The sequence below is a fragment of the Triticum aestivum genome, chromosome 1D (genome assembly GCF_018294505.1).
Source record: "Triticum aestivum cultivar Chinese Spring chromosome 1D, IWGSC CS RefSeq v2.1, whole genome shotgun sequence".
Lineage (NCBI taxonomy): Eukaryota > Viridiplantae > Streptophyta > Magnoliopsida > Poales > Poaceae > Triticum > Triticum aestivum.
Window position 1 is genome coordinate 310,413,808 of NC_057796.1, and position 6,068 is coordinate 310,419,875.

Below are 6,068 nucleotides of genomic sequence, written 5' to 3' on the forward strand. Positions count from 1 at the left end.
CTGCAGCCCAAAGTAGGAGAGAGGGTCGCAAGTATCAGACTTCAACCTGCTGGCTGTAGTTTCCCCCGTCAGGCACCCATCTGGTTCAAGCCGTCAGCCAATCTCCACATCTTAATAAATAGTAATGTCTAACTAAGCCAGTTAGTTAGATGTGTACACTTGGTGTAGTAGGATCTTTATTTAGTTTGATGCATACACTTGTTCCTTTTTGGTAGCCCTTTTGTAATGATGGCTGATGTTTGGTTTGGAAGAGAGAGTTGCGTCTTTACTCTTCTGGCCTGCTTACTGCTTCTGTTGCACCCCCAGCCCTGGTTGCTGCTGCTGCTATTTTCATTCTACAATCAGTAGTATATTTCGTCTGTTGGTTGAATAAATGTGTTTTTAGAACGACAAACACAATGTTTTGGAAGTCGTTGCACGGTCCGATCCTTTAGTGCCCCGTACCGTACATAGCGCATACTATTTTTCATACGGAACACATTTCCACTTGTTGATAACATGCAGCCCACTGATGAAGGCCCAATAGAGGAGCCCATAATTAGCTAGAAGGGAGGCTCTCACATGAATCCGGCGCATGTACATGCTCATGGTCCCATAAACATAAATAAGTAAATAAATAAATAAATAAAGCTAAATGCTCATGCACCAGTTCTTTAAATTCACGATTTAACAGGAGGATATTATTTCCTATGATAGTGTAATTACATTCAGTCGATATAATTCTTAGGCAAAGATAGCGACTAGTCTTCTTTCTCCCACATTTTCTTCATACAACCAGCGGACCCATGCAAATCGTAGTCAATGTCGTAAATAGTCCCAGTCCATTTTTATTTTTCAATAAGAATGTCCAACCTAGCCCAGCACATTGGCAACATCACTTTATCCTCTGCCTTGGTGCGCTCGCCGCGGCGCCGCCGTCCGGCCCTATCAACATAGTGAATCGGGAGAGGCATGTAGTTGTGAGTATGACAGTACGGACACACCAGGTCCACTCCCGAACACAAGCAAACGCCTCTTTTACTACGCAGATGCACCCCTCGTTTTTTACTCTAATCCACCCTGCTGATATCTGGGACCCACATCATTTTCAACGTATAGTCAATTAACGACAGAATTCCACAACTTTTTTTGAGGATTTGCTCGGAGGAGCAAGCTATAAACTGGGTTGTGCGGTTTCTGTGGCCCGTCTAACAACATGACCAGCCCAGCAGTTTTTCCTTCGGGAAAATAGGTAGGCCACTATTTCTTTTTGAAGAATACCCAAGCTAGGCCTATTTGTTTTCTCCGACTTACTAGGCTGCAAGTCTTTCAAGACGAAGAAGGATGCATTCCGGCCTGGCCAAAGAGTATGGCCAGTATCTGTTAAAAGTAAATGGGAAAATTAGTTTCTTTTTTGTTTTTGTTCTTCACTGATATTTTATATTTCATTGGATTTTAACATGACATATTACTAAATTATTTTAAATTTGTTTTAGTATGGCTACTAATTTTTGGATTAAGATTATTTTGTTCCCCAGCAAAAATTTGCGAATTTTCAAAATTTCGCACATTTTTAGTTCAATTTTTTAACCCTGGTACTGACCAGAAAATGGGCAGCAATTCTAAAAATGGAAAATGGGCTGCAATAAATTCTATATGAATTAGAAAATGAGTAAAAATTATAAAAATAATAGCAAATGGGCTGTACACGCCACAGATTTTGAGGCTGACTTGTTTACGCAAGGCTTTGTCAGTCAACACACGATTCTAGCAGCAGTGACTGTTGGATGTCCATCCAACGGCCGACGTGCTTCTTCAATCTCTGATCTTCCTGCTCCAGCCGCCTAAACCAGTGCTGGTGGGACTGCCTGCTCCCTCCTCTTGTGGCCCGCTGTCATGCCGCGCAGGCTTCACCAGCCACCCTACTCCCTCCGCTGGCCTGGCCGCACGCAATCAACTGCCTCCTTATTACGCAGAAAAAATGATTCCTCCCACTGACATCTGGGGCGCACCGGTTCGGAGGCTGACCTGTGGGCCTACTAAGTTGACGCGTACGAAGGGCTTTGTCAACTTAGTCAACAAACGATTCTAGCAGCAGTGACCGTTGGATTTGAATCGACCGGTCCTGCTCCTTCTTCAATCACTGCTCTTCTTGCACCAGCCGCCCAAACCAGCGCCGGCGAGACCGCTCGCTCCTGCCTCCAGTGGCCGGCTGTGCTGCCGTTGAGGCCTCACTGCCCCCTACTACTCCCACATTAGGCTAGGCCCTGCGGCGACGGCAGGCTCACACCGCAGTCGAACCAGTGAACCCTCGTACTCCTCTCCGCATGGGCTTCCACTGCCGCGTCTTCCCCGGCTCCGCGTCGTCCCCTTCCTAGGCCCCGCCGTCGTCCACCGCACTGGTGCTCTCGCCGCGGCGTGGTCAACATGGTCAAGGAACGACTTCGGCCGGAAGAGTACTGTACGTGGAGAGGCTGACAGCCGGGTCCACGGCCGTGCCTCCTTATTGTGCGGAAAATAATGATTCCTCCACCTGACAGCAGGAACCCACCGGACAGGCCACCGTATTTCATGAAAAAATGTTTCCCCCCTGACTGCTGGGGCCCACCAGCTACATCTTCGCACGCAAGGAAGTGCGTCCATATTACGGGCAAAAAAATGATTCGCCCCCTGACTGCTGGGACCCACCAGCTACATCTTCGCACGCAAGGAAGTGCCTGATAGTCGGGACCCATCTGGTCGAAGCGTACGTAGCGTTGTCATTCTGGTCGCGAACGTGTACGTACATACTGGTCAATCCGTCTGTCTGCAGGCTGCAGCGATGAACATACGTAGTAGAGGCGTGCACGTGTCGTAGTAGAGGCGTGCACGTAGCATGTACACGTGCGTACAGCGGCCAGGGTACAAGAAAGTAAATACAGCCACGTACGTACATACGGGCGGGGTCTCAAACGCCTACTTGCGCATACGTACGGTCAGGGCTCGTGTACATGGCTAGGATGGAACGGAGAAACTGCGTCGTCGTCGTGTTTATGGGGAGCCAACCGGCTGGGTCAGAACGGAATGCGTCGTCATGTTCATCGGGAGCCAACCGGCTTGGACGGAACAGGCGATGGAAACGAGGCCTGGCGTACCGCAGAACGGAGGAAACGGCCTTGTGTTCGACCGGCCACGGTCGAAATGGGATCATCTTCATCGGGAGGGGTCTGGCGTACTGCAAAACGGAGGAAACAGACTTCTCTTGGACCTCCTACGGTCGAAACGGGGTCCTGTTGATCGGGAGGGGTGTGGCGTACCACAAAACGGAGGAAACGGACTTGTGTTGGAGCGCTAAGTTCGAAACGGGGTTCCTGTTCATCGGGAGGGGTGTGGCGTACCGCAAAATGGGACTCCACGGGATACTATTCATCTCCACCCTCGACCTCCTCCAGCCTCCACGGGCTACTGTTCATCCACCGTCGACCTCCTCCAGCCTCCACCTGCGACTACTCATCCACGGGCTCCTGTTCATCCATCCTCTACCGCGCGCTCCTCCACCGGCTACTGTTCAACCAGCCCTCTCCACGGGGTCCTGTTCAACCACCCCTCCACGGGCTATTGTTCATCCAGCCCTTCACCGGCTACTGTTCAACCAGCCCTCCATGGGGTCGTCCTGTTCATCCAGCCCTCCATGGGGTCCTGTTCATCCACCCGCCAACCGGCTCGATCGATCGGGGTACTGTTCATGCAGCGGCAACGGCCTCTACTACCACGGGGTCCTGTTCGTCCACCCCCCCCCCCCACCGGGAACTGTTCATCCAACCCCCCAACAACGCTCACTATTCATCCAGAGGCAGCAGGTTCGATCGGCTTAGCAGCAGTAGCGAAGGAATCGCTCGATCGGGTTCAGTTAACAGCCATCGATCGATCGCTCGGGTTCAGTAACGCGTAGCCTGCAGTGCAATCGCTCGGGTTCAGTTAGAGCCCAACGCCTCGCACCCACGCGCGTACGTACAAGAGAAACGCGCATCGCTCGGCCCCCGACCACCCACCGTAACCGGGAACTCCCCCGATATTTTCCTCGCCCTCGCTTCTACCACGGTTTTTTCCATCATGGACGGCCCAAAGAATGTCATGCAGCTGCGTCTCCGGCCCACCGAGGATGAAAAGCCCATTTTTGTCATGATTTTTTGTCATAGAAGTAGGATCCCACCACATCTATGATGATACCGGGTTGTGTCACAATTATCGTCATAGAAGTGTCATAAGCATGACAGAAAAAATTTCATTCGGCCCAAAATGTCATGGATGTGTCTTTTTTTGTAGTGAAGGCAGGGGGAGGAGGCGCCCCCCTTTCCTTTCTCTCACGAGGAGGGAAAGGCAGGAGGGGCCACCCTCCCCTTTCCTTCCCCTAGGGCCGGCCAGCCAAGGAGAGGGGCGTGCCAGCCCCCTAGTATGCTGGTCTATCCCCCCCTTTGGCCCATTAGGCCCATACACTTACCGGGGTTGTCCGGAACCCCTTCCAGTGACCCGATGACTACCCGGTCACTCTGAAACTTTTTCGGGGTCCGAATACATCGTCCTATATATCAATCTTTACCTCCGGACCATTCCGGAGCTCCTCGTCATGTCCGTGATCTCATCCGGGACTCCGAATAACATTCGGTCACCAAATCATATAAATCATATAACACTATATCGTCAACGAACGTTAAGCGTGCGTACCCTACGGGTTCGAGAACTATGTAGACATGACCGAGACACCTCTCCGGTCAATAACCAATAGCGGAACCTGGATGCCCATATTGGCTCCTACATATTATCTTTATCGGTCGGACCGTTATGACAACATACATTATTCCCTTTGTCCATCGGTATGTTACTTGCCCGAGATTCGATCGTCGGTATCTTCATACCTAGTTCAATCTAGTTACTGGGAAGTCTCTTTACTCGTTCCGTAATGCATCATATTGCAACTAACTCCTTAGTCACTTTGCTTGCAAGCTTCTTGTGATGTGTATTACCGAGAGGGCCCAGAGATACCTCTCCGATACTCGGAGTGACAAATCCTAATCTCGATTCACACCAACTTAACAGACACCTTCGGATATACCTGTAGAGCATATTTATGATCACACAGTTACCTTGTGACGTTTGATAGCACACAAGGTATTCCTCTGGTATCCGGGAGTTGCATGATCTCATGGTTGAAGGAACATGTATTTGACATTAAGAAAGCAGTAGCAATAAACTGAACGATCATATGCTAAGCTAACGGATGGGTCTTGTCCATCACATCACTCTCCTAATGATGTGATCCCGTTGTGAAATGACAACTCATGTCTATGGTTAGGAAACCTTAACCATCTTTGATCAACGAGCTAGTCTAGTAGAGGCTTACTAGGGACACACTATTTGTTTATGTATCCGCACATGTATTTAAGTTTCCAGTCAATACAATTCTAGCATGAATAATAAACCTTTATCATGATTAAGGTAATATAATAATAACCATTTTATTATTGCCTCTAGGGCATATTTCCATCAGTATTAAGAGTTCAAATTCGCCCCCATGAGGACTTGAACCTAGAGTGGATGGGTTGTACATTCCCAACCCCCCTAACCAAGTGAATTCGCAAAAAAAAATTGTATGAGCAATGTAGATTTTGAAATTTATCTAACCGACTCTACTCAACATTCAAAATGACATGATCCTGTCTTTGTCGCTTCTTTCGACAGGGATGGATTTTATTGGCTCAAAATAAGGCATCAAGAGGATACAAACACAATAAGCTCACACCCGACCATGACATAGGTAGAATGCACACAACCAATACCAACGCATGCACTCAAAAAACATGTCAGTAAATAGCAAATTCATATAAGACTAAAGTTATCCGTAGGCGAGGAAAAAAAGCAGAACAATCAAATCCACAACCGTCAAACTACATCCATGACCATATCCGCATCAACCATCTCATGACACTACATAGATGATGAGGTTTCTTATGAGCAACACCTTTGGGATGAGAGCAACGCTCAAGCGGCGTCATCATCGAATCCAATCACCTAAGGCTAGAATCTAGTTTTTCACAATAAGTAACTAGTCT